This window comes from Dipodomys spectabilis, unplaced genomic scaffold (assembly GCF_019054845.1).
Source record: "Dipodomys spectabilis isolate Male_0828 unplaced genomic scaffold, ASM1905484v1 ptg000353l, whole genome shotgun sequence".
Classification (NCBI taxonomy): domain Eukaryota; kingdom Metazoa; phylum Chordata; class Mammalia; order Rodentia; family Heteromyidae; genus Dipodomys; species Dipodomys spectabilis.
In genome coordinates this window covers 644,747-670,185 of record NW_024871030.1, presented here as the reverse complement: position 1 = coordinate 670,185, position 25,439 = coordinate 644,747, and the positions used below count along the sequence as shown (strand labels likewise).

General features: G+C 37.1%; 1 protein-coding gene across 3 annotated transcripts in view; it reads left to right on the top strand.

Annotated features, from left to right (window-relative positions):
- The first annotated feature begins 4,518 nt into the window (after positions 1–4,518).
- The window catches only part of Il13ra2 (interleukin 13 receptor subunit alpha 2), a 64,208-nt gene continuing 43,287 nt past the window's right edge, over positions 4,519–25,439 (top strand). For 2 of the 3 annotated variants that reach the window (XM_042665836.1, XM_042665833.1), the window contains exon 1: positions 22,009–22,100. The gene's annotated coding sequence lies outside the window, so the exon portion shown is untranslated. Of the gene's footprint in view, positions 4,600–4,861; positions 4,916–22,008; positions 22,101–25,439 lie in introns of those variants that run through there. The other variant, XM_042665835.1, reaches the window with a different exon arrangement.

Sequence of the window (25,439 nt, the reverse complement as noted above, 5' to 3'; positions counted from 1 at the left end):
GTCACACTTTCCTCCAATTGTTCAAGTAAATCAATCATTTCAGTGCTCATGCTGAAAATGTTACATGATTTTTTTTTGGCAAGGAAGAAAGGCAAACATAGGAATTTCCAAATGCCTCTTACAATCCAAGTGGTGTCAGCATTCTTTTTGTTCTTGTTTCCATCAAATACTCAAAAAGAACCCATTTAGAAAATGAAAGAACTTACAGAGAAAGCAATGGGGTAACCTTCTGTTCTGTGTACACTCATTCCCTGAGAAAATGAAGCTTTATTCACAGAAGCACAGGAGAGTAACATTCTTCAAGTCTATTTTCAATATAATAGACGTGTTTCAGGAAGTAAATTCTAGCAATTGAATAAAGCCAGAGAGGTGCGGTGCCTTAGGAGAAAGGAGTTTGGTATTTGATTATCAGCTTTTACTAGAATGGGGAATCCTAGGAAAAGGAAACAAAGGATTGAGGTTTATATGAAGTGAGGCTGGCTTCCTTACCTGATCAAAGTTAAGGTGTATGGGAGGCCCAGGTGATTGTGCTCTGACATCCCTTCTTTTTCTTTTCCTAATCAGTTTTGTATGTGTGTGTGTGTGTGTGTGTGTGTGTGTGTGTGCGTGTGTATGTGTGTGTGTATGTGTGTGTGTGTGTTTTTCTGTGTCGGTGTCTGTGTCAGTGTGCCAGTCCTTGGGCTTGAACTAAAGGCCTATGTGCTGTTCCTGAGCTATTTTGCTCAAGACTAGTGCTCTACCACTTGAGGTAGAGCTCCACTTCTGGCCTTTTGGTGGTTAATTGTAGATAGGAGTCTCATGGACTTTTCTGCCCTGGCTGGCTTTGAACAGTGATCCTCATATCTCAGCCAGAGTAGCTAAAATTATAGGGATGAGCTACTTGTGCCCAGCCAATTTTGAATTCTAGTTCTCAGTGAGCCGTTTGCTGTTCTAACACTTTACAGGCTAGCCTATAATTGTCTTCATTTCATTCTCACTTTTTCTTCTCCTATACTCCTCATCCCCTCTCCCTTTACTGCATTGTGTTTTATTTATAAATAATACATATGTAGATGAATGGATATGTCTATATAAATGACGGTAAAGTGTGGTTAGTAAGCACTGCATAGATGTTTTGAAATAAATATCTGAAAGCCACATCTAATAATAACTTGTAACAGGATGAATTACACATGCTACTTCTCTTTTCAATTTAGCAGCTTAATTGATGGTTGCTGGCGTCACTATTTATCAAAATAGAATATATAATAGTGCCAAGTAAATGCACTAGTAATAAGTGCTAGCTATCTTTCATGTTGGGTTTTCAATTCCTTAATTCATCTAGAACATATTTATTGATGCCTTAGTTTGTGCCGAGCATTGTTTGGGGGATTTGAGATTAAATCAGTGAAGAAAATAGACAAAAATAATCTGTTGAGTCTAAAAGAGGAAGTCACTCAATCAACAAGCAAGTAATAAACACTAGCTTTTAGGAGTAAAATGTGCTTTGGATAAAATAGAGATAGATGTCTTATAGAATGGCTATTATCAACAGTACAAAAGATGCTGGTGAAGATATGGGCAAAAGGAAACTATTGCATAGTTTTGCAAGGAACATAAATTAGTACAGACATTGTGAAAAAACAATATGGAGATTCATATATAAATTAAAACTAGAATTACCATAGGATTCAGCAGTCTCATTCCTGAGTATCTAAAGAAAATGATTTAGATATTGGAGAGACATTTGCATTCCCATGTTTATTGTAGCTCTCTTCATAATAGCTAAGTCATAGAAACAACTAGTGTCCACTAACAGATGGACAGAGATACACATGGAATGCTTTTTACCCTTAGAGAAGGAACGCCTGTACTTTGGAACAACATGGATAGAACTAGAGGGTATTATACTAAGTGAAATAAGTCAGGCATCAAAATGAAAATATTGCCTGTGCTTGCTTATATGTAGAATCTAAAAATGTTGAACTCATAGGAAGAGAAAGTAGGTATGGTGGTTACTAGGAGACAGTGAGATGTTCCTAAAGGATCCCGAATTTCATTTAGGTAGTAGGAGTTAGCTCAACATACATTTAGTATACCACAATGACTATAGTTAATTATTATGACATATGGTATTCTTGAAAATTGCTGAAGGTAGAATTTAAACATTTTCACCAAAAGATTGAGAATCACTTGAAGCAATACGTATGCTAATTATCTCATTTAAATCATTGCAACATGCATATGTATTTCAAACAAACCTATCATGCACAATAAATATGTACAGTTTTGTCATTTAAGAATCAAATTAGACTTTGACTTAGTCTTTCTAAAGAATTATACTATTTGAACTCTCCATAGAGTCCACTTGCACAGCCACTCAGTATTTTTACTTACACATTTATAGGCACATTCAAACTACCACAAATGAGGAAAACCATACAACCTGTGTTTCTGTGGGTCTGGCTTATTTTTCCAAGTCTTCGCATTTCCTTATGAATGGTACAATATCATTCATTCTAACAGATGACAATTCCATATATGTCACATTTCCTTGATCCATTCATCCACTAAGAGGCCAGAAAATGTATAACTGCAAAAGGGGGAAAGGGGAGAGGGGAAAATGCAATTAAGAATTCATTATAACCGGGCGCCAGTGGCTTACATCTGTAATCTTAGCTACTCAGGAGGCTGAAATCTGAGGATCATGGTTCAAAGCCATCCAGGACAAGAAAGTCCGTGAGACACTTATCTCCAATTAACCACCAGAAAACTGGAAGTGGTGCTGTGGCTTAAGTGGTAGAGCTCAGGTCTTGAGCTGAGGAGCTGAGGGACAGCATCCAGGCCCAGAGTTCAAGACCCACGACCAACCAACCAACCAACCAACAAACAAATAGAAGAATTCATTGTATATATCATACAATTAAGTACAGTGAGGGAAGGGGTGGTTCGAAGGAGGGTGAACATTTTGAAAAAATGACACAGATCTAGATGCATTCTATACACAAACTGCTTTGTTAAATGGCAAAAAAAAATCTATACATATTCTGAAAATTAAGAAAAGTGAGGGAAGGGGTGGGTTGGGAGGGAGTAAGTGAGAATATTGACCTGGATTGACACTGATCGAGAAACACTGTATTCATAAACTCCTTTGTACAGCTACTTAAAGATAAAAATATTCAAAAAATTAAAATTGAAAGGAAATAGGTAGGGTGGTGGTGTAGTGGGTGCTTCAGACTGCAATTATAGATGGGATAGTAATAGGTAGGGCTTACTGAGAGCCAAGAATAATCTTTTAGGAGGCTCCAAACTGACCACAGTGCTTTATATCTACACTGCCGGTGTTTAGCATCAGTCGCTAATTCTAAGTCATGTCAGTGTTAAATCCAGCAAGTACCATGTCCCTTCTCCTACTGATTCTAATTCAATAACAGAAGACAGAACCCTTGGAGAGGCATTTGTTCTTCTGCTACTGAGCAATATAGAAGACAGCTATTATATTGTAACTACTTTTGTAAAATTTAAAAGTACAGAGTTTAAATATATAACGTGATAATGCAACCATAAACACACACCTCAGGTTGCACTGTGACACGCCAAAGAACTTAACTTTACAAGCTGAAGTGGACTGGAAATGAAGAGAGACTCCAGAGGTCTGCCAAAATATTTTTGTGGTGACCTAAGATCTGGGGAGGGAATAAGCACATCACCACTCCAATTTTCTGGCTTCTGCCCAGAAGTGTAAACATTTATTTCCTGAGAAATACCACTTGAATAATTTCTTGGCCTCTGTCTAGGAGACCACAAAGCTAAAATTGCTTTGCTCAGTTTTCCCTTTGTGAACTAGATCCTTGATTTTTTAATCTGTATTTTTATACTGTGGCAATGCAGCACTATTTTGGATAATCTGAGTGACATGGATTGATATTATTTGGCAAGATAAAATTTAGGGAAGGAATAAGACCTATAGATTCCATCAAAATTCTAAATACTAAGTTTAGAGCTAAGGACAAGGAAGAGAAATGTGAGTTCAGGCAGATCTTACCAGAGTCCCCAAATAAGGCATTTACCTAAAGTAATAGTCACAGAATATGTCCCCTGGGGGGCACTGTTGAAGAACTGTTTTAATTGACCTAAAAGAGAAACCCGAGTGACAATTGGATAATTCCCTTAAATTACATCAATGACTGGGGTAGGAAAGGTAGTCAACAAATATCCCCTTAATTCTTAGATGATGCAATAAAATCAAGATGGGATGTGGGAGGTTTGGGTTAGACTTAAAGAGGAATCTATTGTGAAACACTGGAAAGGGTTCCTGAGGAAAGTTGTGGGATGTTTTCTCTTGAGAGGTTTATAAATAGAAGGGACTCTTTTGGCTTCTGATGCTTTGAGTATAGCTGTAAGATCTAGTGACCCTAATGTTTCTTTTGTAGAACTAGATTTGGCGCATTGGCTCTTTTAGAGTCATGTTGTCCTTGTGCATTGCTGTATCACACTAGCATGATTTGTGCTTCCACTTTTGGTTTAAATAATAGATATTTGTTGAAATTATATCTCATAAAAATTATAACCTTTAGTTTTCTCTCTCATTGCCAAAAGGATTATCAAGACAAAATGAAGGTCAGTATGTCTCATTAATGTCTCAGTGATTACTGTGCCAACAGTGATGATTAGTGTTAATGTTACCCATTCTTTTCACAAGAAGGAAATAGAATATGAGCTAGGCCAGTCCACACAAGTTTTGTCAATTTCAACATTTTGTAAATGAAACTGCCACTTGTTTGAATAACTTCCTTTCCACAAATATCATGAAGATTACATATTAAAATTTATTTTCTGGGTGGTTGACTTCCTATTAATCCTTATTACTTTGTTTTCCTAGGGCTTGTAGAGACATTTCACAAGAAGTGGTTGGATCCTATGCACACTTGGAAAGGTAAGTTTAAATTTTCTTAAAACTTATAATAAGGTTAATGCACTTGCAATGAAACAAAATTCACAATTATTTTGGAAGAGTAATTAGAGCTGAATATTACATCAATGTCAACTATTTTGTTCTAGTGTTCAGAAATTTATGTACTGGAAAAAGGAGAGATGCATACAAGGTTCCTGAACTCAAAACACACATTGCTATGTCTTGGTCTATTTTTATGGCTATTTGTCTGAGGAGGTAGCATGAGTTTCTGCTTGTCTGTTAAGGCTAAGCATGTGTTAGTTCATAAAATCATGGCAGCCATATGGAAGAGATGTAATTCAGATATGGATATTTCTAAGTGGGTCATAGGAAGGGTACCATTCAGAGGCAGACTTACATAGATGATATTTCTCATGATTTTAAAAACATTTTTCTTTTATAATTGTTCTAGACTAAGGGGGAAGAGAATAAGGGAAACATACTGATTTGCTGTGCATGGCAATATAAATAACTGGCCTAATGGGAAAAATTTTCATATTAGATATCATAGATGATAGTTATGAAGTTAAGTAGGGTATATATCGGCCATATCAAGCTCCATTAGATCTTATTTAATTGAATGTTCAAAGCAATTAAGTTCTTATCTAAATATTCATAAAATGTAGTTTGGAACTAGGGAACCTGTCAGTCATCAAGTATTTAGACAACTTTACAAATGAGAACTGTCAGATGTGTGGCAATCTGAAAGCCTCATGACAATATGAAATAAGAATATTATAGATACATTTAAGAAAGAACAAAGCAATAAACAAAATTTGTTCTAGTTAAAAGCCATGCTCAATCGACCTGCCTCAAATTCTGCCTTTACAACAACTGTAGGCCATTCTACTTTTTCCTTCCCTTATACTGTCCCTCCTTCCCTCCTACTAAAATAATGTCTTAGTGGAATTTTGGGTAACAAAAAAGATGCTGTTCCCTACTGCTCTGATTATTGAAAGTATTTTTGTCAACATGCTAGCCCTCCAAAATTGAGAACTAACCCAATTCAATTTACAGTTTAATCTTATGGCAACTATTTTAGTCTGGGGGGGGGAAAGAAACTTTTTCAATTCAGATTAAAGAATGGAAAAGAGGGCTAAATCTTTATAAATACCTTAACAGATGGTACAAATTAAGTTAAGCTGGAAGAGCTTTCCTTTAAAAATGTGCAGGATTTTCTCAATTTTTCTGTCACCCTAATTTTGCTTATAAAACTTAGAGGAAGGATATCGACATCCTGCATTCCATTGTGACACACGGAATTGATAAACCAGGGAAGAGGTCTGACCATTGTTATCTGGTGTTTGAAGACTTTGAATTATCTGTGGATATTATCCTGAGATACTCCCTGCTTCATTTTCTTTAGAGGAGGAACCTTAGGTTTCAACAGTGGAACTTGAGGAATATCTGTTAAGCATTTACAGAAAATGGCTCCATTACTTAAAAAACAATTCAAGAGGTTTCAGCAGAGTTGCGAAATGTAGCAATCAGATCTTTAGTGACTTAATAGTTCTTGCTGCCCACATCTCCCTCACTTTTGATATTTTGTCATTATGTTTACTCCTCTCTTCTGAGAATTGTTCCCCACTCATGTACACATCCACGTAGTCACAAATTTAGTCCTTATACACTACTATAATATACTAGTCCTTTATCTCATCTCTGTACTTTAAAAAATACTGGAGATGGGGCTGAGAAGGTGGCTCAGTGGTAGAGTGCTTGCCTCACCTGCATGAGGCCCTGGGTTTGATTCCTCAGCACCACATAAACAGAAAAAACCAGAAGTGGTGATGTGGCTCAAGTGCTAGAGTGCTAGCCTTGAGATGAAGAGCTGAGAGGCAGTGCCCAAGTCCAGAGTTCAAGCCCTATGACTGACAAAAAATTACTAGAGATGAAAAGGAGCTATGCTGTACTAATGTACAACAAACACCAATATACCCCTACATCTCTCACATTGCCATTTTGAGGACTTCATGTTGCCTGATTGTGTGTTTCTGTGTATGTGTGTGTATGAGTTCATGAATGTGCATGCCCAGTACTGGGATTTGAGCTCAAGACCTGGGCACTCTTCCTTAAGATTTTTGCTCAAGGCTTGTACTCTACCACTCGAGCTACAGTGCCATTTCTCGCTTTTTGGTGAGTAAGTGGAGATAAGTGTTTCACAGGCTTTCTTACCCAGGGTGATTTTTTTGAGGGGGGAAGGCACAGTTACTTTATTTGAATATTTAGTGATATTATACCACATTGACTGTGTTAAATGATCTTATCTGACAAGATTAATAGCAACAATTTTTGTAAAGTGAAGGGTACTGTGCCCTTTTGGAGCAAAGATAGGAATTGTAGCATTGCTTTGTTTCTAGCAAGCTGTACATAACTGAGGCAAATAGCAGATGTTGTTCACTTGGTTTCTCTTGCCTTATATAAAAAGTAGAACAATGGAGTTACTTCTGGTCTCAGTGGGATGCAATTATCATCAAGATAATAAGTGGAAAGATATCATTGTTTCCTTATCCAGATAAATTGATTTGGGAAACTACATGGATAGAGTGAATGCAAATTATATAAAATGTAATTTATGTCAGATGATGGTCTCTTTTATTTCACTAAAAGTTATGACAGCTACAATATACTCTAAAATATTGCTAGGATATCTTTTTCAATTCTTTTTATGCTATATTATCTATTCGAGTACTTCATTTTTTGTTTATATCGGGTATTTTTCTACTTCTCCATTTTAAAAGAATTTATGTATTGTTACTGTAAAGGTGATATACAGAGGAGAGATAGTTATATAAGTCAGATAAAGAGAAGGATGGAGAGGTGACACTGTTCAAAAAGTAATGTACCCAGGGTGACTTTGAAATAACTGAGATCCTCAGATCTCAGCTTCCTAAGTAGGTATGATTATAGATGTGAGCCAATGCTCCTGACATTCTAGATGTTTGGTTTGGAGCAAATAATTCTTGTTTTGTGAGCCCCTTTCAAAAGAAAGATGTCAATATTGTGACTTGGAATATTACTAGATGACATTAATGGTTGGATAAATATTATTTCACTCACCCTGCTTCCCATTCTTTTTTTTTTTATTGTGAAAATACTGTACAGAGGGGTTACAATTACATGGGCAAGATAATGAGTGCATTTCTTATCAAGCATTGTAGCCTCCTCCTTTGTTTCCCCTTCCCATCCCTTCCCCTCCCTCCCACCCAATACTCCCTGCCCCAGCTCCCGCGCACCAAACTTTTCTTCCCATTCTTCTAATAAAACTTTGCAGCACACAATTCACAAATAGTTTTACTGTATTCCAGGCATATAGATGTTTTGCACATTTGACATTAATTGTCATAAAACCTCATGAATTAAAACTGACACTTGATGGCTATCTCAATTTTTTTTTCTGTGTGAACTCAAGACTTTATACTTCCTTGGCTGGCATTCTACCAGTTGAGCCACATCTCAAATTCTGTTTTTTTTTTTTTCCTGCTTATATTGGAGATGCTATCTCACAGAATTTTTATTTTGCAGGTCATGAGGCTTTAAATCAAGGCCTGAGTATTGTCCCTGAGCTTCTTTTGTTCAAGGCTAGCATTCTACTACTTGAGCCACAGAGGCACTTCTGGGTTTTTCTGTTTCTATGTTACTGAGGAATTGAACTCAGGGCTTCGTGCATGCTAGGCAAGCACTCTACCACTGAGCCACATTCCCAGCCCATTCTCAGACTTTTCTTCCCAGGTTAGCCTTGATGTTTCCTGAGCAGCTAGGATTAGACAGGAGTTTCTGGATTCCAGCTCCTATTTCTATTGTGAAAATTAGGACACTGTGGCATAGAGCACTTCAGAACATTCTCCAAGATTACCCAGTAAATTGTGGGCCTATGAGGCAAGCCTAGGCAGTCTGGTTTTAGATATAGGGCTCTTAGCTACTATACTACAATGTTTAATGTCTTATTAGTGTATAAATATATGTTTCTATCTACTCTGTATCTTTTGTGGAATTTGGGCCACATGTGTGCTCTAGAAAGGTGTTCAGAACCAAAGAAAATGGTATGGAGCTTTGTTCTCAACATTGTGTTCTGTTTCCCCTTAATGGTTCCTTTCATTTTTTCCTATATTATTACTCTTGCTATTTTATTAATATTGTTTTATATTGCTACTATTATTTTGCATTGCTGAGGATGAAACCCAGGACATTTTTGTGCTAGACATGTGCTCTACCACTGAGCTATAACCTGATGCCCTTAGTTGAATATTTTATACTTGTCATGTTCTATTTTTATATTTATTTATTTTTATGTATTTATTTACTTAATTGTAAAAACTGTTGTACAAGAGGGGTTACAGTTACATAAGTCAGGTAGTGAGTTCATTTCTTTTTGAACACTGTCATATCTTCCCTCATTTTCTCCCAGTTTTTCCTTCCCGACCCCCTCCCACAAGATGTATAGTTCACTTTCAACACAGTATCTAGTGAGTATCACTGCTGAATTAGTTCACCCTTTGTCCCACCATTTTTGTGCTCCCCCTTACTCTCCCTTACATGAATTTTTCAATAGTCTTATTACCTAATATACTTTTGTTTGTTTATATATGATCTTCCATTACTGGCACATAAGATCACTGAGTATAGAAATGTATCTATTACTGTATCCCAATTGCCCAGCACAGAATTTGAGAAGTATTTACTGAATAAGTGTCTGATAAATGACTGAATAGCTAAATAGCAGTAGCCTAGGGAATATTAAGTCTTAATCTGAACCAAGAACTAAAATATTTCTTCAAAAGAACATTGCCATTCTATGGTTTGAGGTGGTGGTAACACTTGTAAAACTAGCACTTGGGAAGTTTAAATTGGAGGGGTGTGAGTTTGAGGCTTGTCTCAGTCATATAGCAAGACCTTGTGTTAAAACAGGCAAGGATTCTCTCTCTCTCTCTCTTTCTCTCTCTCTCTCTTTCACACACACACACACTTTCACACACACACACACACACACACACACAAACACACACACACACACACACCACCCTGGCAATCTGAAACACTTCACAAGATCATTCTTATATTACTGTATATGATTCAGCTGCTCTGTGGCAATGTCATACCACTACAGAACCAGGTTTTAAATACCGTGAGTAAAGGAAAAGGTGGGTTGAGATGGGTAGGTGAGAAGGTTGAAAGGGGTGACTTTGATCAAGGTGTACTGTATTCATAAGCTGCTTTGGTGAATGCAGCTCCATCGTACAACTACTTAAGGATAACAAAAATATTTTAAAATATCATGAATATGATCTATATATTCTGACTGTTTTCTAAATTAAATGAAAATATTAAAATTTAATTGTTTTGAAATTGTTTATTAGCTGTTTGAGTGTTTTCAAGTCCATATGCTACTAATAAAAATGAGAACTTGAGAAAATTAATAAGCAGTTTTAATGTTTATTTTTCCTGAAATGGTGTTGTGCTCTAGCTCTTAGGATTTTTTTGCTGACTAATTTCCAGCTGGAAATTTGCTTCCTAATTTTGATAAAGCTCAATACAAGGACAAACATTTGTACACTCTGGTTTCCTGTTACTAGTTCATTACCAAGATCATTATGTGTTTGTTCCAGTCTTTGCATTTTCAAGGAAAAATCAGGAAACATCACCCCAATGTCATGGTAAAACTTTCTATGATTGTTTCCCTGAACTCTTTTGATTAATATAGTACTTTATAATACAGCTTAAATACTAAAAGATAATGAAAAATATTTTGTAATTCTTTTTTTAAAGAAAAATCAGGATAGAAAATCCCGTATCTGGTAATGTTGAAAAATAGGTTAGTCCATGTTAATGAACTTGCAGAGTAAACAGATTTATTGTGTTGCATAAGTTTTTCAGATGATTTCATTAGAGAGTATTTAACGCTAAAAACAAAAATGAATTCTTAAATTGATCTTGCCTCTAATTAACTTGACTAGCTTTCTCCTTTCAGGAAAATGTTTGTAAATCGAATTAGGATTAGTTTTTAGATTTGGGTCAGTTTTACCAGTTCAGGATTTTATGATTATGCTATTTCTTGATCTTTTGGAGTTGGAATATCACCTTTCTTTTTATGATAGATTATGTTATATTCTTATTTTTTTTTAGATGGGTTGTGGGACTTGAACTCTGGGCTTGGGTGCTGTCCCTCAGCTCTTTAGCCCAAGGAGAGCTCTCTACCACTTAAGCCACAGAGCTACTTACGGTTTTCTGGTGGTTAATTGCAGATAAAAGTCTCACGGACTTTCCTGTCAGGGCTGGCTTTGAACCATGATCCTCAGAGCTCAGCCTCCTGAGCAGATAGGATTACAGGCGTGAGCCACTCATTCTTGGCATCTTCTTAATTTTTGGATCTGGATAATGGGCACATGATTTCACTGTACTACTTTTATGTATGCTTGAATAATTACAAATTAAATTAATCATTATTACTATTATTTATTTATGTATTTAAATGGGAATTTGAACCCAGGATGGCTTGTATCAAAATATACTTTCATAGTGAATTATTTTCCATATTTATTTAAATGCATTCACCAAAGCAGCTGATGAATATAGTACACTTTGATCAATGTCACCCATTTCGACATTTTCACATACCTCTTTCAACCCACCTTTTCCCTTACTCATGGTTGGTTCTATAGTGGTATGACTGTCACAAAACAGAGCAGCTGGATCATATAAAGTAATATAAGGATGATCTTGTGAACTGTTTCAGATTGCCAGGGTGTGTGTGTGTGTGTGTGTGTGTGTGTGTGTGTGTGTGTGTGTGTGTGAGAGAGAGAGAGAGAGAGAGAGAGAGAATGCATGTGTGTGTGTGGTTTTTTTTGGGGGGGGGTCCAGTTGTGGGGCCTGAACTTTGGGCCTGGGCGCTGTCCCTCAGCTCTTCAGCTCAAGGCTAGCACTCTACCACTTGAGCCACAGCGCCACTTCTGGCTCTTTTTCTTTTTGCTTATGTGGTGCTGAGGAATCGAACCCAGGGCCTCAGGCATGCAAGGCAAGCGCTCTACCACTGAACCACCTTCCCAGCCCCTGTGTGTGTGTTTTAACACAAGGTCTTGCTATATGGCTGAGACTAGCCTCAAACAGACTCCTCCAATTTCAACTTCCCAAGTGCTGGTATTACAGACATTCACCACTACCTCAAGCCATAGTGGCAATGTTCTTTTGAAGAAATATTTTAGTTCTTTGTTCAAATTAAGACTTACTATTTCCCTAGATTACTGTGTGTGTATATGTGTGTGAGAGAATGTGTGTGTGTGTGTGTGTGTGTGTGTGTGTGTGTGTGTGTATCCATGCCTGTTTTGGCACTAGGTCTTGTTATTATTTATTATTAAATTTATTGATAATTTACTGCATTCCATTTGATCTTGTTAAGTCTATGTCACATCTAAAGATTTTTTTATTGTTCTCTGACACATTTCTGTAACATAGCAGATCCACCTTGATCATTCTAGGCAATTTGCTTGATGTTTTACTAACTGTGCCAATCTAATGACCAGATTAAATATTTCTCTCTGCTAAGATTTGTCAAGGCAAATTCATCAGAAAACCAGCTTAAAAATTATGTGTGAGAGACTTGGCAAATGGATTTACCTTAAAATAAAAAGTTTCTGCACAGCTAAAGACATAGCAACCAAACTAGAAAGACAGCCAACTAACTGGAAAAAATATTTACCAGCAATATATCAGACAAAGGGCTAATATCCAGTATATACAGGGAACTCAAGAAATTAATACCTCCCAAACCTAACAAACCAATTACTTAAAGGACAAGGGAATTAAAGAGAGACTTCTCAGATGAAGAGATAAAAATGGCAAAGAAACACATGAGGAAATGTTCACCATCCCTGGTTTTAAAAGAAATGCAAATAAAAACAACCTTGAGATACCACCTTACCCCAGTCAGAATGGCCCACTTCCTAAAGTCAGTCAACAACAAATGCTGGAGGGGATGTGGAGAAAGAGGAACCCTCTTGCACTGTCGTTAGGAATGTGCACTAGTACAACCACTTTGGAAAGCAGTCTGGAGGGTCCTCAGAAAGCTAAATATAGACCTTTCCTATGACCCAGTCATACCACTTCTAGGCATCTATCCTGAACAACAGGAGCCAGTATACAAGGACACATGCACCTCCATGTTTATTGCAGCACTGTTCACAATAGCCAGGATATGGAAACAATCCAGATGTCCCACCACAGATGAATGTATCCCCAAATTGTGGTACCTATATACAATGGAATATTATGCAGTCATTAGAAAGGACAAAATAATGTCATTTGCAGGGAAATGGGTGGAGCTAGAAGGAATCATGTTGAATGAGATAAGAGCAAAGAGACAACAGCACATGGTCTTCCCTGATAAGTGGGTGTTAAATTCAAAAGGTAAGGAGATACAACAAAGTAAACAAGACTTGAGAAACAAAGGACCTCCACTCATTTGGCCAGATCATTACTAAATGACCCCATGTTGTTGACCACATATATGGTATATATGTGCACATCTGAGGGAAACTAGGAGGAGGACACAGGATCAAAGGGAAACGGGAAAACATACAACAGCGGGACCCATCAACTGCACTGGTCATTGATCAAAATAAACTAAGCAATTCAATGGCAACGATAGGAGGGGAGGAATGAGTAGGAAAGAGGGAACAGCTGACAGTAAGCAAAAGGAAAGGAATGTACATATCACCATTGTGGAAATAACTGTATTGTCAAAGCTCATAGAACTCATAAACTTTATAGACCACCAAAGACAATTTGCCCCATGAAGATTAGAATGTGTTTGTGAGTTTAACTAAGTATCACTATGTCACAATACTGTGAAATTGGTGAAATTTATGTAATCACTTAATCTCAATAAAAAATGCTATAAAATTATGTGTGATATAATTTGTATTGATATGGAAACTTGTAACATAATTTAGTCTGGTTTATCTCCGATTCTTAAAACAAAGAAAATATTGGTTGTACCTTTACACACTATGCATTACCAGGGTGTTTCTGGAAGATAATGTCACTATAAAAGTACATTTTGATACAAGCCATCCTGGGTTCAAATTTCCATTTCAGCCATGTGAGAACTTGGGAAAGTACTTTAACTTCTCTTGAGCCTGTTTCCTCTAATTTAAAATGGAAATGTCAATTCAGTATTCTTTCCTTTATCTGAGATGTGGCTTTCCATGGTTCTAGTAACCCACCATCAAGTCAAGGTGGAGAATGGTGCAACAAGATATTTTGAAGCCTAGGTGTGGTGATACATACTTGTAATCTCAGCTTCATGGAGGTAGATATTGGGAGGATTACCTCCTAGCTTCTGGGAGGTGTAAGTAGTAGGATCAAAGTCTGAGGTTAGCTATTCAAAAAATAACAAAGCAAAAAAGGAGCAGGGACCTGACTCAAGAGGTAGAAGGCTTGCCTAGCAAGTATGAGGCCCTGAGTTCAAATCCTGTTATTAACACAAAAAGTATTTAGAGGTAGAGAAGGTTACATTACATAACCCTTACCAAAGTATATTATTATAATTATTTCATTTTCAGTTGTATTTAACTTCTTACTGTGTGTAACATCAATTAAATGTTATCATAAGAAAATGAGTATAGATAAAAATAGTTTATATTTAAATTACTTAGGCATTCACCAGAGCTCTTAGATTGTATGTCCTGTTGATGACCGACTATTATAGCCATATGAGGACAGAAATTATTGGATATATTTCCTGACATGCACTTTAAATAGTGATACAAGTATATTCTGTCATCACTTTCCTTGTCATATAGTTATCTGTATTGTTAGAATTAATGTTATGTATAAGAATTTTTAAAATAGTTTATTCAACAAATATGAGTATAGTTGCATTCAACGAGCACTTATTAAACATCTGCTATATTCTAGGAACTGGATTTATAGAAACAAGTGAGGTGCCATTCTTGCCCTCAAGAAAATTGCATACTAAGGTAAGAGACATCTGAATACTTAGTCCAGGTCCAATGTAAAGGTGTGAGAAAATAGGCAATTATTTCCATGCTAGGTTTTAAAAAGGGTGCTCAAAGCAAAGGACAAAAAAGGTTCCACCCCCTGGTTAGGGGCATAGCTCAAGTGGTAGAGAACCATCTTAATAAGCACGAGGACCTACATTCAAACTCCAGTATCACCAAATAATATAAAACAAAGCAAAACTCCTCCAAACAATTAAAAAAAACCCACCCTGGCCTATTACTAGGTTTAAAATAGCATTAAGAGGGCTGGGAAGGTGGCTCAGTGGTAGAGTATTTCCTTAGCATGCATGGGGCCCTGGGTTTGATTCCTCAGCACCACATAAGCAGAAAAAACAAGAAGTGGTGTGTGGCTCAAGTGGTAGGGCTTTAGCCTTGAGCTGAAGAGCTGAGGGACAGTGCCCAGGTCCAGAGTTCAGGCCCCATGACCGACAAAAAAATAGCATTAAGAGTTTTTTTCCTTTTAGATTTTGTGCATTGTTTGATTTTGGGACCACATATCCAAATAAATACCCTTATGAAGAGTTACATATTAAGTAGTTTAAATTAATGCTTGAATGAAGATGTTTCTATAGTAGTTAGAATACAAGGTCAGCAGCTATAATAAAGAGATTTCAAAATGTGAAGGCTTAAGCAAGAGACCAAAAGGTGGACAGACAGCACTACTGTGGGTCACCAAAGCCCAGTGGCTTCTACTTTGTGTCTTTGCTATCTTCTGGTATGCTGACCCTGATTATGTGGGCAAATGTGGCTACAACTATCACATCAGCTGATTAGGAAGACAAATGTTTTTCTTGTTAAAACACCATCCAGAGATTGCATATATTACTTCTTAAATATAGTGGTCTAAATTGTAATCATATCTTCACACTGAACTACAATGTAGTTGGGAGAAGCAGACTCTAGCTGTCAGGCTTTGCATATAGCTAGATCTTCCAAGTTTGTACTATTAAGAAGAAAAACAGGAGAATGTATACTCAAAAACTATTAGTCTTTGCTATTTTAAACTCATAGAAAAATTTTCTTTATTCCTTCCTAAGAATCATGAGCTTTTATAAAAGTGTGGGCTATATAACTGGTCAAGTAATTTTATAATGAAGGCTGACTTGTCTGGCATGTTTTCGACACCAAAAAATTCTCTGAATCACATTTTCTCTGCTCTGACACCAACTGGGTATTCAACAATTCAGTGTGGTTCTTTTTCCCCTAATCCTTAGGGAGAGTCCTGGAGCTTAAGGGCTCTATCCAAAAACTGCTCTTCTTTCAAATCCCAGTTCTTCTGACCAGTTTGTTGTCATTTCAAACTTTCCATCCCCACATCCTTTGCAAGATTTGATAATTTGTTAGAACTCAGGGAAACACTTTACTTACAACTACTAGTTTATTATAAAATAATAAATTTGCATAGGGAGGGCCATTATTGGGCAGGGGTATGGATTTGTCACACTCTTTCCATACAGGTGCCATGATCTCAGTGCCTTCTCATGTTCTACCCAGAGCTGTCTGAACCAACTCTTGTGTCGTTTCTATTTCAAGAATGTTGATATTTCACTTAACATCATCTTACATGGGCATACGTACATAGCGTTTGACCTTTTCTGCTTGTCCTACAAATGAACTGGTTATTGCAAATAGGGGAAACCATGGGACCTATGTTTCTTTGGGTCTGGCTTACTTCATTTAGTATATATTTTTTCCAAGTCTTTCCATTTCCTAACAAATGGGCTATGTCATTCTTTCTGATGTGAAGTGAAATGAACCCCAGGACAGGGACACAAGTGGTTTTTCTTTCTTGCTATTGTTTTTAATGTACTTACAATGCACTATATGATTCTTTTGCTTCTTTTGTCTGTTCTTCCCCCACATTATAACCCTTTTTCACTGTGTCTGATTCCGATGTCATGCATTTTGTATATACATTTTTCTAATTTGGGGAGGGGAAGGGATATAACAAAATGCTTAAATAAGGATACAGGCTGACCCATTGTAACAGTGAGATGTATAAGACACTATGTTGAAAACGAACTTTACAATGAGATGTACAAAACACTATGTTGAAAACGAACTTTACGATTTCCGGGGGGTGGGGGGAGGAAGGAGTTGGGGAGGTGCGGAGGGAAGGGATGGTAGGGGGAAAAAAAGGAGGAGGTAATAATGTTCCATAGGAAATGTACTCATTACCTTACTCTTGTAAATGTAACCCCTCTGTACAGTATTTTTACAATAAAATATATATGAAAAATGTTGTTAAATAAATGTTGTACATATTTACATTTTTGTAAATTTTTAGTTTGATGTTACATTTGTCTCTTTTTGCTTTTTTTTTTTTTTCCTAGAGCTGAGGACCAAACTCAGCAGACACTCTTCCACTGAGCTCTTCTTTTTGCTTTTGTTGCCCATGCTTTTGGAGTCGTATCTGGAAAAATCTTTATATACTGATGCGTCTAAGTGTCTCTCATTTGGGGTTCATTTGGAAGCTTCTTGATGTGGGTCACTGTTGATTAGCACAATCTCTAGCCCTTTTCTCACTCTGATGTGGGCCAGTGTGGATTAATTCAATCTCTAGCCCTTTTCTCTCCCTGAAGACCAGAGGTGGGGCTGACATTTGCAACCTCCAGGCTTTTTGGTGTGACTAGCAGCCACATCCTCCAAGAATGATCTAACTGGCATATACTCAGGCATGGTTAAAAGGGATCATTATGGCTAAAAGAAAGCAGTAGTATTGCTCTGCCAATTCCAACTTTAGGGTACTCTTTGTAAGGAACAGATGTTAAAAGACATTTTTTATGTGTGCAGAAGCTTGAGCTCAAGACTTCATGCTTGCTAGGCAGGCCCTCTAACATTGAGTTACATATTTAACCAGTTTTTGCACTGGTTACTTTTTTTTGTAGGTCTTGGGGCTTGAACTCTGGGCCTACGCACTGTCCCTCAGCTCTTCAGCTCAGGGTGAGTGCTCTACCACTTGAGCCAAACTGCCACTTCCGGTTTTCTGGTGGTTTATTAAAGTCTCATGGATTTTGCTGCCCGGGCTGGCTTTGAACCACAATCATCAGATCTCAGCCTCTTGAGTAGCTAGGATTACAGACAGGCGTGAGCCACCAGAGCCCAGGCTGCACTGGTTACTTTTAAAGATGGGGTCTTGTTGCCTTCCCTGCCATGTCCAGACTAACACCCTCCCATTTAAGCTACCCCTCATAGCAGGGATGACAGATGTATGCCACTGCATCCATTTTCTTCCATTGCTATGGTGTCTCATAGATTTTTTTTCTGTCCAGGTTAGCCTGGAACCCTGATCCTTCTGATCTTAGCCTTCCATGTAGCTAGCATAACAATCACATGCCACCAGTACTAGATATGTGTTGAATAAGTGTCTCTTGTATTTTTCTGCCTGGCTGGCCTAGAACCACAATCCTCCCTGTTTCAGTCTCTGAAGTAGCTAGGATTACAGACACAAGCCACTGGAAAATGGCTTAAATATTTTACCATTTCACAACTTTATATTATCAATAGCAGGGCTGGTACCTGAAACCCTATCCCACTGAAGACGCCTATCCTTCCACAACATAGGTACATTTAGCCATTTTCTCCTCTAAGCTCCCTTAGATGTTAGTTATTCCCTCTATTATAGTTTACTCTTCTCATTTTTTGTATAAATATTTAGTATTTTTTAGGTTCTTTCCTTCTAATTAGCATGTAAGCAATATAAGACAGAATCTAACTAATATTTGTACCTTGGCATGTAACACAGTGCTTGGCATATGATTGTGCTACAACTTTTCAATAAGTGGGAATAAGAATCACTTATGACCTGTGCAATCTCTGTTTAAGCCTGTGTGGTATGAATTCTTCCCCCTGCCAAGCATCTGGGGACTGGTTCTTGAAGTTGTTAACTGTATTTCCCAATTTAGGGGTTTTTCTGGGAATTCCAGATTTTGTTTCCTGCTATTGAGTCTGTGGTAATCTGGTGAAAATTTCAGTGATTGTAAATTGTTTTTTGCAAAATAAAAATTGGATTTGGTGGCTGAGTGTAATGGAACACATCTGTAATCCCAAATACTCAGGAGCTGGATGTAGGGAAGATTACAGTTCAAAGCCAGCATCGGCCAAAGTTTGTTGTGAGACACCCATCTCAACAAACAAGCTAGTTGTTAATACTGAGCTTTGTGGGAGGCATAGGCAGGAAGATCATGGCCTGGGGCCAGCCCAAGCAAAAAAGTATGACACTTTTTCTGTAAAAGAACTAAAGCTGAAAGGACTGGGGCATAGCTCCAGTACTATGATCTTTAATTCAAACTCCAGTACTGCAATCAAAAAATGAACGAAAGCTGGCAGCCTGATGCTCTCTGTCTCACAGTGTAGGCTTTTTCTAGTATATGCTCTTTTCTATAATGTGAAACTCTACTGTATACTTTTTCAAGTCAGTTTTTCTGGGATTGTTATGAATTTTAAGAAAAAAGCCTTGGAAACTTAGAAGGTGAATGTTTACCCAAATGTTTTAATGTTATCTTGAATGCAGAATTTTGTTTAAAAAAACCTGTGTCTACAATTGGTCAATGGTGTATTTGTTAGTGTAGGCAGCTGGGTAGACATGACCTTGGTTGAACTTCTTCACTCTGTGCTCCCTGGGTGACGCTGACTGCTCTGCCTCAAATTTGGGTTGACCTCCTTGCTCAATTTTGCTTTAGACTAATTTGCAACCAATGAAAGAGCTACCCCACCCAGTTTCCCCAGCCTTCTTCTTTTCCTCCACTCAAAATTACTTCTAAGTCATTTACCTAGTAGTTCTAGCATATTTTGTATCTGGAGCATATGGCATAGGACTATCCATATCATTAACAAATTCCAACACTAAAAGTATACTTTGTTAATGCTATTAGAAACTATTCAACTAGGACTTTTAGTAAAGTAAAACGACTTGCCTTTTGAGTGTATTTTTCTTCTCACCAAGAAGCAAAGCTTACTTAAGCTTTGACTAATTGAGCTGTCCAGTGAAGATACAGGGGACTATTTAAAGGGCTTTACCAACTGAAACATGCTGTTATTGTTTCCAACTGTATTTTAATAATATACTTTAATGTATTGTTTTTGTATCAGTGATTAAAAGCACTGTAGTTTTCCAATGTGTTGTTGGATTGCTTCCTTCAGTGTTGTAGTACACCAGAACAGCAGATTAGCACAAAGCTGGAGTGGTAGCATGCAAGGATAAGTTTCTTATAGTGACATATTTGTAAATTCCAGAAGATTCGGGAGAAAAAACTTCCTGGAGTTAGCTGAAATTGTGATCTCAGGAAAACAAAAGAAGATTTTTGAAACAACATCTCATTTTTTTATACTTTTCACATCAGCAAATTCTGGTGCTAAAATCCCTCTTGTAGGTCTGATAATTTCTGACAAGAAAATGATTACAAAAGAGCCAAGTTAGCAGATATGTAAAAAGAAAATTCCTTAAGTAAATTTCAGCATTTTTCCTACCTTCATAACTTCAATCTAGGGACAAGCGTTAACAATGGTGATGAAAATGTATGAAATGGTGTCTGAGGATATGAAAAACATTTTGGGGTAAGGCATAAAGTTAGTAATGGAGAGGACTATACATTGTTCTTTTGGTTCAAACTTGTTGCCTTTTATTTCCTTACATATTTAATGTAAAGTATAGAATTTGAGAGAGGTAGTCAAGTCTGAGCCTCTATTCCAAAGTGAAGATGAACTTTATCCATTAGAATTCTAGGTGTTGGGGAGACTGGATGCAACCCAAATATATTCCCCTTCCAGTCGTTTTAACTCTAGAAAAGCATCTAAAGCATATGGTTTATTATGGTTTTGTGTAGGTCCTTGATGTGGAGAAAACAGGAGAGACAGAAAAAAATTGTGGAAATGTGAAGGATAAAGGACAATTGAGTGTTGACCTGAGTCTTTCAATGTCTTCATGGATGAAATTTCTATCCTTTTTAGTTATGTAAAGAAAGATCTTTTATAAACTTTCAATGAACAAATAAATGTATACATGCTTCTTACTGAATTTTTATGATAACACCAAAGATTTCAGAAACCAGAGGAAGGAACTTTAGCTATTATCTAGTTCTATTAAGTCATTTTACACATGAGAATCTGATCATTTCTTTTTTCTTTTTTGTCGGCCGTGGGGCTTGAACTCTGGGCCTGGGCGCTGTCCCTCAGCAATTCAGCTCAAGGCGAGCGCTCTACCACTTGAGCTACAGCGCCACTTCCGGTTTTCTGGTAGTTTATTGGAGATAAGAGTCTCATGGACTTTCCTTCCCGGGCTGGCTTTGAACCACGATCCTCAGATCTCAGCCTCCTGAGTAGCTAGGATTACAGGCGTGAGCCACCAGCGCCCGGCAATCTGATCATTTCTTAAGCAGAGTTCAGTGAAAATTTTTGTTTGGCAAGTGATATATTTTTTTTCCTTTCTCTTATGTATTCTGTGGTGGTGAGAATTGAACCCAGGACCTCACAATTGCTAATCACATCTTCTACCAATGAGGTACATCTATATTCTCAGCACTTATTGTGTGTGTGTGTGTGTGTGTGTGTGTGTGTGTGTGTGTGTGTGTGTGTGTGTGTGTGTGTGTGTGTTTGCATGCAAACTTGAATCCCAGAGAGGGTAAAGTAACCAGTCAGGATGAGAGAGCGCTGACTAGGAGCCACATCTCTGGAACAGAATCCAAGTTTCAAGATTCTTTGTGTATTTATGACTCTTAATATTTAAAGCTCTTTGAAACTTCAAACAATGATGCCTTTAGGTAGTATATGCTGAACAAATATCAATCTGGCAATCATACACTTACTTTTGGATTTAGCGCTCTATTTTCGGTATGGTGAGTCACATAGTAAAAGTAACATTGGCATACTCAGAAAAGCTAATTAAAAGGGAAAGAAAAGTTAATCAGATGAACTTTGTAATTTCCTCTGATTATATTTCAAATTTAACCTTGAATAGCTGACCTGCTTTAAATGCAAATTTTCTCATGACAGTTGGTAGTTTTCATAGTTAAGTCAGAGCTCCTCCTACATAAAGTAAAGGCTGTAGTTTAAGGTCATTTAAAATCCATTAAGCTAAGAAGCTGTTTGTGAAGACAGACTTCAGGAACATTGCAGAACATTGGGATTACAAGTGGACACACTATTCACATAGAGTAAGTCTGGAACTGTAATTTGGGGGAGAAAGTTTAGGAATGAGAGGGAATTTGATTTGAATAATTGTTTGCCTTTCGGTCTTTATCTTTGCTTAATGGGCTCATGAATCTTTTTCATGGCAAAAGCAGTTGATTTGCCATACAAGTAATTGGGGGACATACTGCTTTTTTACATGAAGACAATTGATAGATACTCGACCACCAGCATAGATACTACTATCATTTTAATATTCATTATTTTATATTAGCCTTTGCTTCCCATAATAATCATAATTCTTCATAAACACCTGGTGCTTTGGAGATGGTAAGGATAGTTGTGTTTGACCATTCTCTCAGACTGTTTTCTATGTGGTTTTTTTTTTCTATAAATGAAAATAATCTACTTTGGTGCAAATTTTCTCTCCTAAACCCAGAGGCAACTGTAAAGCCCCTCTAAAATGGATATCATTTATCTTTATTTGATATTTTATAATACATACTCTGTGTGATTTTGTTTCATATATTGTAAAATTATTAAAATAAAATTTGCAATTTTCACCACCATTGCTCTGAAATATACCAATATCTTATACATTTGATGCCTGTTTTCCTATGAAAAGTATATAATTAACACTTAAATACCAAAATCACAATGAATGCCAATGACTCACCTGCAATTATAGATATTCAGCAATACGAGATCTGAGGGTTGTGGTTCAAAACTAGTTGAGGGTGGAAAGTTCAGGAGACTCTTATCTGTAATTAACTAAAAAGCCAGAATTGGACACGTACTTCAAGTAGTAGAGCACCAGACTTGAGTCAAAAAGCTAAGGGGCAGCACACAGAGTTCAAGCCCAGTACTGGTACATACACAAACAATGATCACAATCACTTTTACCCATTGCAGGCTCTTGGATGTTTCTAGATTATTCTTCTTATTTTAATATACAAGCATATACATAAAGCCAAGTCAAGAACTTATCAGTGATTTGATTGAAATTTTATTAAATGTTTTAGAGTATTGAAGCATCATGTAAATTTCTTGGATCTGTTGTTACCATTGTTATTGTTAAGTGCTGAGAGTATAAATTAAGGGAACAAAGGTCTGGTTTCCAGTTCTAGAGCTCCCTCATTATAGCTCTGTTGCTTTGGAATAGACATCCTAGTCTTCATTGGCTCAGGTTCTAGATCTGTCCTGATTCTGTTTAGGGTTATGAAGGGCAATGTAACTGTTAGAAAGAACGATTTAAACAACAGGATAAAACAGAGGAAAAGTTCAACAACTCATGTAAACTAGACTCACACTTTCTTGCAAAGTCTCAACTCAGCCATCTTCTCAACTATTGCTTGATTTCCAAAGGTCACCTGGTCATTTATTTCACATACAAAGTAAAAATCTGTAAGGTGTGTTTGAAACATTCAGCTACTGACCTTCCACATATTAATTGGTATTAATTCTTTAGTTCTGTCTCAGTGGAAGAAGTAGCCCTCTCAGTTCAAGTTCAATTACTGCACATGTGTTTCAGATCCTATCATGGCATACTCTTGTTTTCTCAAGGACTCCTTTTCATTATTACTCCATTTGTCTCATATATATATATATGTCTTCTGTAAATATATAAAAGATGAATGGTGTAATATATTATATATAATAATATATTACATATATTATATATTACATATTTTATATATTATATATATTTGGTCTGTTGTGGTTTTTTCATATATCTTTTATTGTAAAAATACTGTACAGAGGGGTTACAGCTACATGAGTAGGGTAATGAGTACATTTCCTCTCAAGCATTGTTACCCCCTCCTTTGTTTTTCCCCTACCATTCCTTCCCTCCCAACCTCCCCAACTCCTCCTCTCTCCCTGAAGTTGTAAAGTTCATTTTCAACATAGTGTCTTGTACATCTCATTGTTACAATGGGTCAACCTGTATCCTTATTTAAGCATTTTGTTATTTCCCTTTCTTTCCCCAAATTATAAAAATATATATACAAGATGCAGGGCACCGGAATCAGATACAGGGGTTATACAGTTGGGGGAAATGAACCCAAAGACAGGGACACAAGTGTTTTTTTTTCTTGCTATTGTTTTTAATGTACTTATAAAGCACTATATGATTCTTCTGTCTCTTTTATATGTTGAGTTTTTTTTTTTGGGTCCGGTTGTGGGGCCTGAACTCTGGGCCTGGGCACTGTCCCTCAGCTCTTCAGCTCAAGGCTAGTGCTCTACCACTTGAGCCACAGCGCCACTTCCGGCTTTTTTTTTTCTTTGCTTATGTGGTGCTGAGGAATCGAACCCAGGGCCTCATGCATGCAAGGCAAGCGCTCTACCACTGAGCCACCTTCCCAGTCCCTATATGTTGAGTTTTATCAACTCTTTATGATTTGGTTTTTCAGTTTAATACTTGAGGCACCTAGTAGATTATTCAAATATTAGAGAGAGGCATTGGCAACCCAAAATATTAAGTAATCCCTTTATTTATTGATCATTAATCTTCTATCAACTTCCTGATATGCATCTTCCTGAAGCATCACATCGTCCCAACATGGAATGGCTGTTTCATATGTGCTACTGCTGCTCCTATGGTATGTTTATGAGACTGGATCATTGCTGAGATTGCTCTCCTGTTTCTAAGGACCAGACTACACAGAGAAATACCTCTGAGTATTATCTCCCTTCCCAAACTACTGCTATCTAATACTGAGCTGTTCTCTATTTTCCCTGACACCTCTAACCCTTACCAGACCTTTGAATTATTTTTGTCTTAAGTATATGTCCCTTTCCCTATTCTCAGTACTCTAAAAGGAATTTGATTTGTTCTCTTGAGACCCTCACTGACATTCCTAAGCATAATTTCTCCCATGAACTCGGGTTGTGGGACTTCTGGCAACAGGAGAGGAGGAATCTCATTGGATAAGGAACAATAAATGAAGGGGAAGAAGCTTAGAGCAAAACACAAATGCTTATCAAAAAATAATTCTCATACTTGTCTTTTTGTGGATATGCAGTACTGGGGTTTGAACTCAAGGCCTCTTGTATAGGACTTGTTGTAAAAGTCCTATTATTTCAGCCATGTCTGTTTTTTAAAATTGTTTCATGCTTTAACTTAAGCTAGCCTTGGATAACTATCCTCTTACCTCCATTTCTCATGTAGCTTATATTACTGGGGTGTGGCACCACACCCAGTCACAAACTTGTCTTTTAGTATTTTTTTTTCTTGTACTGGTGCTAAAACTCAGGCCCTGAGCCCCGTCCCTGAGCATCTTTGCATTCAAGGCTGGAGCTCTATCATGCCACAGTGCTACTTCTGGAATTTTTTAGTAGTTTATCTGAGATAAGAGTGTCATGGT